Here is a 14,106-nt window from a genome sequence, read left to right as displayed (position 1 = left end):
TAGGGTATCTCGTCACATGCAGCTTTAGTTTCCGCGATGCGTAGGCTATTACTCGTCCCCTTTGCATGAGGACTGCCCCCAAACCCGTGATGGATGTATAACAAAATACTACAAAATCCTCGACTCCCTTGGGGAGTGTCAATACTGGCGCCTCGCATAAACTCTGCTGGAGGGTCTCAAACACCTTCTGCTACTCAGGGCCCCACTAAAAATCCACCCCTCCCTCGTCAGATGAGTGAGGGGTACTGCAATCTTGGAGAAATCTCGAATGAATCTCCGGTAGTACCCTACTAATCCCAAGAAACTCCTGATGTCTGAGGGAGATTTTGGAATCTCCCACTGCATAACCGCCTCTACTTTGGCTGGGTCGACCAAAATCCCCTCCTGGTTAACGAGATGTCTGAGGAACTGGACCTCTCGAAACCAAAACTCACACTTTGAGAACTTGGCATATAGCCGTTCTCGCCGTATAACCTCCAGCAACTCCCTAAGGTGCTCCTTGTGCTGCTCTCGAGTCTTGGAATATACCAAGATATCATCTATGAACACAATGATCGAGCGATCGAGCTCTGGTCTGCAGACTCGGTTCATCAAATCCATGAACACTGGCGGTCCGTTGGTGAGCCCAAACGGCATCACCACGAACTCATAATGACCATAACCAGTCCGAAACGTGGTCTTCTCCACGTCTTCCTCCCTCACCCTGACCAGGTGATATCCGGATCGCAAATCGATCTTGGAAAACCAAGATGCACCCTGAAAATGATCAAAAAGATCATCTATCCTCAGAAGTGGATAACGGTTCTTCACCATTAACTTATTCAACTCCCTATAGTCAACGCACATCCTGTGCGAACCGTCATTCTTCCTGACGAAGAGGATTGGTGCTCCCCAAGGAGAACTACTCGGGCGAATGAACTACTTACCCAGCAACTCCTGTAATTAAGATGCCAACTCCTGAATCTCTAGCGGTACCAGATGGTACGACGCCTTAGCGATAGGGGCCACACTCGGCACTAGATCAATCCTGAACTCTACCTGCCTCTCCGGAGGCACTCCAGGTAACTCCTATGGAAACACATCAGTAAATTTTCTAACCACCGAAACCTCTTAAACTGAAGCATGATCTCCAATCCGCGTATCCATCACATATGCTAGATAACCGGCACACCTGTGCTGAATAAACTGTCGAGCCCTAGCGGCTGAACAAAACCCTGCTCCCACTTTAGTGCCCTCACCATACACCACCACTTCTCCCCCACTTGGGGTTCTAACTACCACTCGCTGTCCCTCACAGTCGATCATAGTGCCAAACCGGCTGAGCCAATCCATCCCTACGATCACACATACTTCCCCCATGGGAATAGGAATCAAATCTATCGGGAAGGATATCACGAAAATCTCCAACTCACATCCCCGGTACACCAAAGAAGCAGAAACCCCGTGTTCATTGGCGATCGAAACTCGCAATGGACACTCAAGCTCATCTACCAACACCCTGAATTCTCTACTGAAAGCCTGAGATACAAACGACCGACTCGCCGCCGAGTCGAATAGAACCAAAGCAGGCAAGGAGTTTACTAGAAACGTACCTAACCATAAGTACAACTGATAAGCTTACCACAGATATAATAACTGAAATAAAAAATAGAAACATACCAGCAACCACATCTGGTGCTGCCTTGGCCTCCTCGGCCGTAAGCTGGAAGGCACGCCCCTGAGCTTTCGGAGGCTCCACCTTGACTGGCCTCCCATTCCCAGTCCTCAACGTAGCCGATGCGGATCCCTGCATCGGCTTGACGGAGAGCTGCGGACAGTTGGTCTTCACGTGACCAACCTGATGACAATGGTAACAAATCCTCATATCTGCTGGAGGGGTGGACTGTCAACAGTCACTGGCATAATACCCATCCTTGCCACATTTGTAGCAACCACCTCCTGCTCGACAAACCCCAGAATGACCCCTGCCACACTTTCCACAAGTGCGGCTCTGCTGACCCCCGGTCCAAGTATCAGCAGTCTTGGACCGCTTAGGTGCCGGCTGAGACTGTACCGGAACCTGACACTGCTCCCTCAACTGTAGCTCTATCTCTAACTCATGCCACCTTGCGGCTTCCTGAAGATCCAAAAGTGTCTCACAACGTTGCGTAGCAACAAACTGTCGAATATCCGTCTTGAGCATACTCAGATAATGAGTCATATGAGACTGCTCTGAAGCAAACTCCAGGCAAAACACATCCCTCTCTGTGAACATACGAGTTGTGACAACCCGATATTTCAACTACATGTAAACGACCTGAAAAGTCAAGTATTGTAACCACGTTAGTTGTAATAAAATTAACTTCGAAAATAAAATATCCAAAAATCACTAATTAAATTACCTATTATGTTAGATGTCATTAAACCGTGATCGTACGTAAAAAGAACGCCCAAATCCGACTTCGTATAAGAAAGTTAGGAATTTTTCAAGTTCGGCTTAACGGCAGACAGCTAAAAACTCGAATCAGAGATCGAGCAACATTTGACCGGAATGACCTAAACAAGAATCGAAGGTCTCAACAATGGTATTTCAGCGGTAAAAAGTCTGGCAAAAACCAACGTCAGATAAAGAAGTTATGAATTTCTAAAGAAATTTTCTTACCGCGACCGTTTAAAAATAAATAATAAAAATAATTTCGGAATTTGCCGACGGGATCTAAACGAAAGTTGTAGAGTATGGTCTCACCTTCGCGTGGATATAAAGAATGTCGAAAACAGAGTTTGTATGAAGAAAATATGAATTTTTGAAGTATATTAAATAATTAATATATAAATTTAATTAAAAACCCTTGGTATTATCCGAAGGGGAGTCACCAGATAGGGCTGAGTTACGCCCAGCGTAACCCCCGTACGCCCAGCGTACGCGAGGCCTTGGCCTCGGATCTTCCACGTTGCGCCTGTGCGAGGCTATGCCCCGTCCCATCCGAGCTCCGAGGCAGTCGAGGACTCGGTCACGCATGACGCACACGTACGCCCCGCGTACGTCCAGCGTACGAGCTCGGTTCCCAGCCCCTATAAAAGGGATGCGAGGGTTCTGGGAAAATCACACCATTTCTCTCATTTCTCTTACGTTCTTGCCTCGTTTTCCATGCCCGTGCAACCCGAAGCCCTGATCACTTTGCTCAAGTCCCGAAGGTCGTTTGTGCTCCCGAGAATCCCAAGGAAATCCACTTTCTCGAGCCGAAATTCTATCCGGTTTTCATCCCGCAACCTCCGATCTTACAAGTGAGTTCATACCCCTATAGTTCACACTTTTAAATGTTTTATGAGTACTTTTACATGCTTTTAGGGGGGGGGGGGGAATACAAGTAAAACACTCGATTATTATCGTGTGTTATATAAACTTTCACTATACGCTTTTTATCAAAGGAATCATATGTGATTTAAAACTATTATAAGGAAACTTTCATATGCAAATTATACCATGACAACATTTTATCTTTTGAAATGAGAAGCAATTTATGTATTTATATAAATCAGATACTTTGCTTATACTACATTTCTGTGTGTCGGTTTTGGCACTACAAAAACTACGCTTTTCATAACAAGTGAACATTTTCACTAAGGGTTTATTATACTAACGAAACACACTTTTAGGAAACTATAATAGGTATAGTTTTACGAGAATACTACGAACTTTTACATACATGGAAATACTATTTCAAGAAGCTACTTTCATATACAATAACGAACGAACGTTTGCACACGTAAAGCTGTTTTATACTAAGTTTTGTGAGACATTAACTTCAAGTACGTTCGAGTACACATTTCAAGTCCTGTATTATATACCAGAATCCCTTGGAGGGGGAGCATGGTGTTTGTGTATAGATCTATACGGGCTTGACAACCCGCGCCCTGACTGTTAGCTACAGTCCACCATTTGGGGTGACAAACGTCAGAACATTCCAACGCCTGAAGAACGTTGTGTATAGGCATTCCTTGTCAATAGTATGGTTATAAAACTCACATAGAGTATTAAAAACACAATGATTTACGGGGTTTTTCAGATATATTGGAAATTTTATACGTACATACATTTACTAGAAACAAACATTGGTCTTGAAAGAAGGCTACATTTATACTAGTAGAAAATATAGGATTTTCTAGGAACAAGTAAACAAAGAACAAAAACATTTCATTTCATACAAACATTGTCATTAAATACTTATGAAACTCACCAGCTTAAATGCTGATCTACTCTTTCAAAACTACTTGTATGTCCCAGGGATTCAATAATTACAGGTAACAAACAGGTTTTGGAGAAGGGATGCTGCGGCGCCAGTTTAATGTCATATTTTGACATCATATTGTAATTGGTTTTGAACATGTACTCTTTTAAACAATGTAAACTTTCAATTATATATATGATGATTGTATTGCTTTCTTTACTATGTATTCATTTGTTACATTACCACATGAAGGCATCCGCCCCCGAACGTTTCCGCCGTTCCGGTTTGGGGGTGTGACAGATTGGTATCAGAGCAATGTTTATAGTGAACTAAGTATATCGAACCTCATAAGATATAAAAACTATAAATGCTTAGGGACTCAATGTCACACCCCGCTAAAGCGGAAACGCAAGGTATGACAGCGATAACGGTTTCATTGCAAAAGATAAAGATACATCACCATAGCAGTATTTAAAGTTTACAACCCATGACTTCAAAAGAAACAAAATACAAGTTTTTCAAAATAACATTGTTCAAAATGTAACTTCATAATAGCTTCAACACGATGCAGCATGCTCTATGATGATGAATCTTTACATCCACTTACTAATTATTTCCTGAAAAAGCATGTAAAACGAGCGTCAACTATGAAAATAGTTGGTGAGTTCACAAGTTTATAAAATCGAGCGTACAGTAAGGCTTTTCGTAAATACAAGTACACTGCTTCAATGATAAACAAGTTGATTGCTATTAATGAATACAAGTTTATTGCTATAACGAGAAACGAGTTTGTATGTGTATGAGCAAACAATGAGTCTCAACCGAACCTATGACTGAAGCCCTATCGAGATCTATGCTTATCGTTCCATAGATGAATATGGTATCATGCACTCCAGCGATCCGGGCGAGTGAGGAGTTGTCAATTCCTAATAGCGCTATCCATAATGACCATTGGCTCAAAGAGTTAATGGTTAGAGATAAGGGAAGGGCCTTAGTACGGTAAGTTCTCATGTTCCGTGTTGCATAGACATACATAAGGAAACATAGCAATACAATAGCAATCATGTTTGATACAATTCAATTTAAATACAACATGCAAACAGTAGTTTTTCTGGACATGCTTTTCCACCCTAAAACATAAAAACTGAAAATAGGGGAGTGCGTGAATACTCACGATTTTTCGTGTAGGCACAAGCGGTACTTCGGGATGCACCAACGTCTTACTACCGGGATCCTACGACATCAAACACACACACTAGTGAGTTTCCATGTCGAAATCTAATGCTAATATACTAAACTCTACATATAGGGAAATGCCAATTTATGTTTTAGTATTGGATTTTATATCAATTGGTTACACTTTGCTGAAATATTGAAATTTTACAAGTCGTGCGATTAATTACAACCTTGGAAGGTTAATTTTCCAAATTTTAAGTCCATATAACAACATAAATTCACGAAAAATAGCATTCGAGGGATAAAAATTCTTAAACTTTTTATTTAACTGATATTACACAATACTAAGCTGGGAAAAATATAAAAATGAATTTCCAAGCTGTTTAATTATATTTTATGATTTATGGGCATTTATTCCAATAAAAATTGAAATAAATAGATAACTAGGCTGGGAAAAATATAAAAGATATTTTTCAGTGGGTATTTCTATTTTTCCTTGTTTTATTCTTTTAAATAGTCATAAATTAAAGAAATAATATTAAACAGTTAAAATAAATCACCATAAATTTTTGTAACATCATTTACAGTATGAATAACCTGGGAAAAATATCAAAAGTGGTTTTCATAATGTATAAACTGGTTTTGGGTATTTATGTGTATTTGAGTGTATTTTAGTGCAATTAACTTTAGAAAATAAGAGAAAAATAGTTTACAGTAGAGAAAAATCCTCAAAATTTTTATGTAACCTCCTACTATATAATATGATACCCTGGTAAATTTTCATGAATTTTAGATAATCAAAACTATTTTCCCATTTTTAGACAATTATAATTACCAAAAGTTAGGAAAAATAGTAAGCATGATGAAAATCTTGAAATTATTATCTGGAGTCACCATTCACAGGTAAGGTATAAGAAAATTGTTAGATACAATTTTCACATTATCTAAAGTGGATTTGTGATTTATTATGCCCTAAACAAAAGAAAATAGGAAATCATATTAAACAGTAATAAAAATTGATGAAACTTGGTGAGGTGTCATTATTCTCCATAAGGATCATCCATGAATTTATTCAGGATTTATTGACCTCTGGAAGTATTTTATGTGATTTATGCCCTTGGTTTTAGCAATACTTTTAATAAATCAAGGAAATAATAAAAGCTCTTGAAATTTTCCAGATTATCTCATGCATGTGAGGACTTTCAAAAGGAAAAATGTTAAAAATGTATTCAGAAGATAAATGAGGGTAATGAATCTAAACAAATTAAGAAAGGTTGCATGCAATGATGCATGAAATGTAGATGTGGCTGAGGTTCATGAATTTGTGTAGCCCATTCAGTGAGGTTTTAAGCCACGAAATTTCAGCCATCATTCACTAGATATGTTAAGTTTCTAAGGTATTTTTCCTCAGATTTATGGTTGAGTTTAAGGCCATTGATCATGCAAGACAAAAATAGTGATCACAGAAAAAGAGCTGTATGCGGAACCATTTTGTAAAAATTGCCAAAAATCGGATATTTAATATTTTACAGTGAGACCAGTTGGGTTTGAAAGTTAACTCGTGGAACTATCCAATACAAGAAGAATATCATGATTTGGTTAATAAATGACCGATTTATGGCCGTTCAAAGTCGAACAAAGTAATCTGGGAGATTGCATGTTTGTTTTTGTGCATTATTAGTGGTATTTTGACAAGAACATCATGCATGCCTTTGGTAAGATCCGATTTCTAACACATGCATGGAGTGAATGAGAATCCAAGATGTACTAGAAATGGTTTAAATGATTTTGGTCATGCAAGAACACAAAAGAGATGGAGAAGAAGATGAAACATTCGGTTTTGATGTCACATGATCATATGTGCATCTTTTCACTCCTTGCATGGGTTTGATCCCGGATTTTCACCATCTCAAACACATGCATTGTGTTATGGTGAGAGTCTACAAACCACAAGGGAAGAATAAAGATTTCTAGCCATGGAAAGGCATAGAATCCAAAAAGTAGAGAAAACTATGAAGAAGAAGAAGTTTAACCATGAAACTATGGGAGAAGATGTTGTTGTTTACCTTGGTTTTGACCTTGAGAGAAGTAAAAACACTTCAAAGTCTTCAAAATCTAGAAATTTGGCAGAGGAATGGGGAGAATTTCGTGGGTTAGAGAGAGAGAAAGGAGAAGAGTTTGTGTGAGAAGAGTGGAGTGTAAGAGAGTGAAGAGGGAAGAGGTTGTGTGAGGGTTTTAGCTTAATGATTGTTTTGGGAAGAGAGAGGGCATGGGGAGAGAAGATGGCCGGTTTTTTTTGTATGCATTAAGCCTCCTCTCTCCAAATTTTCAAATTTTATAAAATTCCCTCCTATATTTTATAAAAACCCTAATTTTATAAAAGTGTTTATTAAGCAAATTTGGATTTATTTAAAATCTTGTTTTTAACTAATAAATTATGATTAATGCTTGATAATTTAATTTCTATTTCATTGATTATAATTCACAATTTGATTAATAAAAATTTGATATTAGAAAGTTTATAGCCAAATTTTATAAAGTTTTTAAGCTTTATAATTTATAACTTTGGATTTTTTTGGCTCTTTAGGGTTTTTGGAATATTGTTTGATATTCAACAACATGTTGAAGTATAATTAGAATGTTTTAATTTATTTTTAGGGTTTTATACCCTATTTCAATTATAACAAAGCTTGAAGCTTTATTCTAATTATAGTATTGGCATTTCCTATTCTAGCTAAGCAACTTACTAGAATTGTAAGTATCAAGTATATTAGTCCTAGACCTTAGTTGGATCCTAGTTTATGCAAGATTTTGACCTAATCTATACTACTAGGCCATGGAATGTTGTGCATGAATGGTTTTTATAAAGATGCATGAGTCCGAAACTGATCTGAATTGACAGTTGTCACACTCAAAGTCTCTGACAAAAGTTTTCGTACGTAAAATCCTTATTTCATATAAATAGATTATTTTAGGTTATGAAAATCCAAAATACATGCATACAACGACATATTTTCATGATGAGAACTATACAAAAGTATTAAGAAAAGTTGGACACTACGATTAGTTCTCGAGATATGTAATCAAATTTGGGACAAATATAGCCTGATTAACTATGTTTATCCGAAATTAGACTAACATATATCGAGGAATGATCGTAGTGAGCAACAAGTCAAAACTTAACAAAATAGACACTAGTATCAAACGTACAATTTAAATACTATAGGAGTATTTGGTGCATACAATAGATTAATTAGTATTAGATGTCTCAAGTTTTGTTCAAATCTTATAACCCTATTCTCGTATAGTCAAATGGTTGGATTTCACCCGCATGGGGACCCCTACTACCCGAACCAAGGCAACAGAGGATGGATAGAGGAGGATCCAGAAGAGGACGAAGAGCCTATCGAGTTGGATGGAGGGGACAACTCTGGTACAGACTCGGAACCAGAGATAATCAACCCTCCAGCCATTAGGAGGAACTTCCAAGGACCGACTCCCATTTGGGGAAGTCACCTCGTCCACTGGAGCCAACAACAAGGGATACGCTCTCCCTACGGTATGTGTCGAGACTTCTACGACATTAGGGACGGAGGTTCAGCCGACCGAGCACTTCCGGCGACGGTAGGTAAACTGGCCAACTAGTCCTACCAATCGGGGGTTCAAGCAAACCGAATTCGAGAAGTCAACGTGGAAGTACAAGTCCACACGGCCGATATCCGCCGCCTGGATATGTTGCAGAATGACATCCACCTCTGCGCCGAAGCATTCCAAGCATAAACGAATGAAGCCCTTGCAGAGTTAAGGGAACAATAAGCCGCCTTCGATATGCGTCTTATGGAGTCGAAGCAATCGGATGCGGAGTCGAGCTCCAAGCGCAACACACGTCGCAAGTAGTACTTGCGAAAACCTCAAATTTTGTTATAAGATAGGACTTCAGCTAAAAGTTTTTACTTCCTTTAAATTCTTGTAATCGGAGACCCTTTTAAGGGTCAAATTTTCGTGATCGTTGTATCATCTATCATATTAATATAATTTGCACGCTATTACTACTACGTTGAGTATCGCGTTCAATCTTTAAAATATTAGGGAAAAACCATACGCTTGTTCATATATTCAGATTTACGAATAACCTTCGCTCTTCTATCTGTGAGACTCATACTATCATCTATTATTGAACTATAGCAATTTGGTTCATGAGACACATTCATTATTCATTTATTCTTATCCATATCGTCATCTTTTAAACGTATAGTTAAAGATGCCGCCACACAGGAATCCCAAGCGTAACCCTAAAAACGAAACATCGATACCACCACCACCTCCACCTCCTCAATTTGATGCTGTCATGTTCCAGGCAGCAGTCACTGCAGCTGTGGCAACTGCCATGTCACAGATCAATACCCCTGTTACTACGTGTTCAGGAATTAGCATACATCCTTCCAACCATGGAGATAGTCATGGGCAACCCCGTGAGTGCACCTATAAAGACTTTACGAATGCTAAGCCCCGGATGTTTAATGGAACGGGTGATGTGATGGTTTTAAGGCAGTGGATTGAAAGAACGGAATCAATATTTGAAATCTGCTCACGCCCCGAGCACAGCAAAGTCAAGTTTGCAACTTACACATTTACTGATAGGGCTTTAACTTGGTGGAATGGCCATGTTAAGGTACTTACCCTGATAGTGGCAAACTCGATAAGCTGGGAGAGCTTGAAGATCATGTTGATGAGAGAGTACTGTCCACGAGGAGAGATTCAAAAACTCGAGCACAAACTCTGGACTCTGGGAATGATTGGTACCGACATAGCAACTTATACCAACAGATTCTACGAGCTGGCAATCCTTTGCCCAGATATGATTGCTCCCGAGAGCAAGAAAATAGAGCGATACATTTGGGGACTGTCGCTTCAAATTCAGTCAAGCGTGTTAGCTTCAAAACCTGACACTTTTGAAAGTGCCAAGGAGCTGACACAATCTGTAACGCCTGTGTTTCTGGGCTTGCCATTTTTAGCAATGTGATTATCTAGGTTAACCTTTGTAACCCGTTTTGAAATAATATAAGAGTATTATTTGAGTATTATGTGTTTTGTGCTTAATTGCTTAATTATGTGGTTTGATTAATTAAGAATAAAAATAAGCGTCAAAATTTAAGTGTAAAATAAACTCAATATCTTTAGATAATGTTGTAGTAGTTGAAACAAGGTTTCCGAAGATATAAAGAATGCCGGAATCCGAGTTATAACGAGGAAGTTATGATCTGTCGAAGTTTCGCGACAGAACCGGCAACGCTGATTAACGTAAAAACTGAAATTTACGTTAGAGCGATATTTAGCCTTAGTGATATAAACAAAAATCTAAGATCTCGTTGTTAGTATCAAAGCGATATAAAAAGTTAGGCGAGAACGGACGTCAAATGAAGAAGTTATGAATTTATAACGAAATTTTCTGTCCCGGCCTATTAAAAATAAATAATAAAAATAAAGTCAAAATTTGCCGACGGAGTCTAAACAAAATTTGTAGAGCGTAGTCTCACCTTCGCGTGGATATAAAGAACGTCGAAAACGGAGTTTGTATGAAGGAGATATGAATTTTTGAAGTTTACTAAATAATTAATAATTAAATTTAATTATTAAACACCGACCTTATTCGAAGACGAGTCACCGGACTCATCCGGAGTACGCCCAGCGTACTCGAGTACGCCCCGCGTACAGCCAGAGTGTTGACACTTCGGATGACGCATGCAGTGACGCATTTCGGAGCCCGTACGCCCCGCGTACTCCGAGGCATCAGCCTCTTATAAATAGGATGCGAGGGCTCCGAGTATTCTTGCTAATTTCTTCTCCTCTTTGTGCCGAAGCTCTGCGTTTTTACCCCCGAAGCCCCGGTATTATTCCCAAGTCCTGAAGCAAGTCCCGAGATCCCGAAGATCCCGAGAAGTGCAGTTTCCGAGCCGAAGCTCTGCCCGCGAGAAGTTCGATTTTTGTAGAGATCTTCCAGATCTGTTGAGGATTACGACTTCTGCAAGCCGTAGTGCTGTCCGATCATCTTCTGATCAAGTGAGTGTGTAGTTACTTTCTTCTAACGCATAATTATGAAGTATTTTATACGAAATACGTGTTATGTGTATAGTTTTGTTGTTATGTACGTGAATGTATATTCACTCTCTTTAATCTCATAGATCCGATTTGTTTTCTATGAAATATGTGTTATGTGGGTATGCCTCATCTGTTATGTGGAATATATATTGAATGAAAATGATATACAGGTTTTAAACTATGTATAAAAATGTATATTTTTATCTACTAATATGTTGGGTAGAACATGGGTAGATAGTTGGTGTGTAATAAACAGATGAGAGGCCTCGATGTTGTTGTTGTTGTTGACCTAGTTATTCAGCGGAGTATGGATAACGACCACAGACTCCTTCTAGACAGTCTCGTGGAACGCTAGCAGGTTCATAACCTGTAGGTGTTGTGAACGATGTGTTCACCTGTGTACTCTATCCCCCTCATGGTTGCCTTAGGATATCTATTGTTGAGGAAACCCCTTGGCTGTAATGTCCGTCCCAATGAAAATCCTAGATTAGGTCCCTTGAGATAGATGTTGTTTTAGGGACGTAAAGTGAGGATAACAGGAATGGGTAATCGGGATAGTGATTGGTTGGTGAAATTAAATATAATTTATTTATTGTGGGTTGAAAACCCTATATGCTCACCAGGCTCCCAAGCCTGACCCACTCAGTTTTATTTGTATTACAGGAAGTGGCGCAAGGGCGTAAGATGGATGAACCATCAAGTTGTTTTCTTTACAAGTCTGTATATGTATATATTTGTTGAATGACTTGTAATGTTATTGTTTATGCTTAATGGTCTGTATCGGAACATGACACCCCGAGTTTTAATTATATAATGAAAATGCATCTCTTGATGAAATGCTTTGATAAATATTATTTTATCATGTTTTGTTTTGGGAACAAATTCCGCAACTCTTTCAAATCAAAAGGATATACTCTGAATTTATTTTAAAAGCATAAATGAAAATCGGTCTTTTTTGGCCTTGATTTTGGGGATGTCACAGTTGGTATCAGAGCATTAGTTTAAGCGAACTATTAATTTGTAGGATTCCTAAACTTAAACTTAGAATGCTAAGTGGAATTTGAGATGTGTGTCTGTTGGATTTTAGACACAAGCACTAGTTTATTTTAGGGACGTTGCCTAAAATGCTTTTATGTGCTAAATGTTATATGTTGACATATATGATATTATTTGTTCGGATATATGGTTTGTTGCCAACCGGATCTGAAGGTTTATGTGTTTAGGATTCTAAGCGTATGTATACGATATTAGAACTAGCTTGTAATCGTTTGGAGTAATAAGGTGAAATTATTCGGTGTGTAGATCAAAAATGGTGAGAACAAGGAGTGGCGTTGGAAACGCGGATGAAAACAGGAATCAACCGCCAGTTATTGAGCAAATACCTGTTGTAGCAGCAACACCAGAACAAATCACCATGGCTGGAGTACAAGCCATGATTAGGCTATGTTAGTCGAACAAAGGGAGGAGATGCGACAAATGTTGCATAATAATAGGGACGAACCTATCATACCTATTGAGGAACCTGAATTGATTCCCGAGAAATCGGAGGAAGGGAACAATAGTCGCATTTTGAGTCAAGTTGGGACTCAAGAAGAATGAAGGAACAATCCGGAAAAGAGAAACAACAATGATGGGCGAATGTACAAGAATTTCTTGGGCGCCAAACCGCCAAGTCTTTCTGGGAGCCCAAAGCCTGTTGAAATAATGGATTGGATCTCCGAAATGGAGATGGTATTTGAAAGTTGCGACTGTAGCAACAAACAAAAGACTGTCTTTGCAGTCAGACAACTGAAGACTGGAGTATTAAGTTGGTGGAAGTTGTTGGCAGATACTATGCCACAAGGGAAAGCCCTGAAAATGTCATGGGAAGAGTTCTTGGAACAGTTAAGGGTGCAATATTGTTCAGAGATAGATCTGATTGATCTGAACAATGAGTTCCAAAACTTGAAGAAGGGGAGGATGAGTGTAGACGACTATGCTATGGCATTCACTGAGAAAATGAAATTATTTCCGTACCTAGTGCCAACAGAACTCTCCAAGATTGAGAGGTTTGCTAATGGACTGCCTACCGACTTTGGTCCAACAGTCAAGATGGCAACTACTCTGAAAACGGCTGTTCGTGCAGCTAAGAATGTGGAGGCCCAGCAGAAGGAAAAGGGTCTTGAAAGGATAGAAGTTGGTGAGAAGAGGACGTTCGATGGAACTTCAGGGTCTAATAAGAAAAACAAGTTCTCGAAGTCTGGTTCGAGGAGAAGTGGAGGCAAAGGGAAATGGTGCGACAAATGTAAGAAGAAGCATCATGGAAAATGTGAGGTAGTGGCCACATGCTACAAGTGTGGAAAGCCAGGTCACTATGCCAATGAATATACCCTCACTAAGAAAGTTTGTTATGGTTGTGGTGAGGAGGGACACATGTCGAGGGACTGCCCGAAGAAGAAGGAGGTAGCTAGACCTAACATTCCGCCAAAGCCAAAGGCGAGAGCATTCCAGATTACACTGGAAGCTGCTAAAGATGAAGCTGATGTCACTTTAGGTACCTTTCTCGTTAACAATTTGCCTCCCCAAATTTTATTTGATTCTGGAGCCAACTACTCCTTTATATCGCATGAATTTGGTAGAAAAC

This window comes from Lactuca saligna, chromosome 1 (assembly GCF_052625555.1).
Source record: "Lactuca saligna cultivar CGN05327 chromosome 1, ASM5262555v1, whole genome shotgun sequence".
Taxonomy (NCBI): Eukaryota; Viridiplantae; Streptophyta; class Magnoliopsida; order Asterales; family Asteraceae; genus Lactuca; species Lactuca saligna.
The sequence above is the reverse complement of the archived record's forward strand: the minus strand, read 5'-3'. Positions refer to the sequence as shown.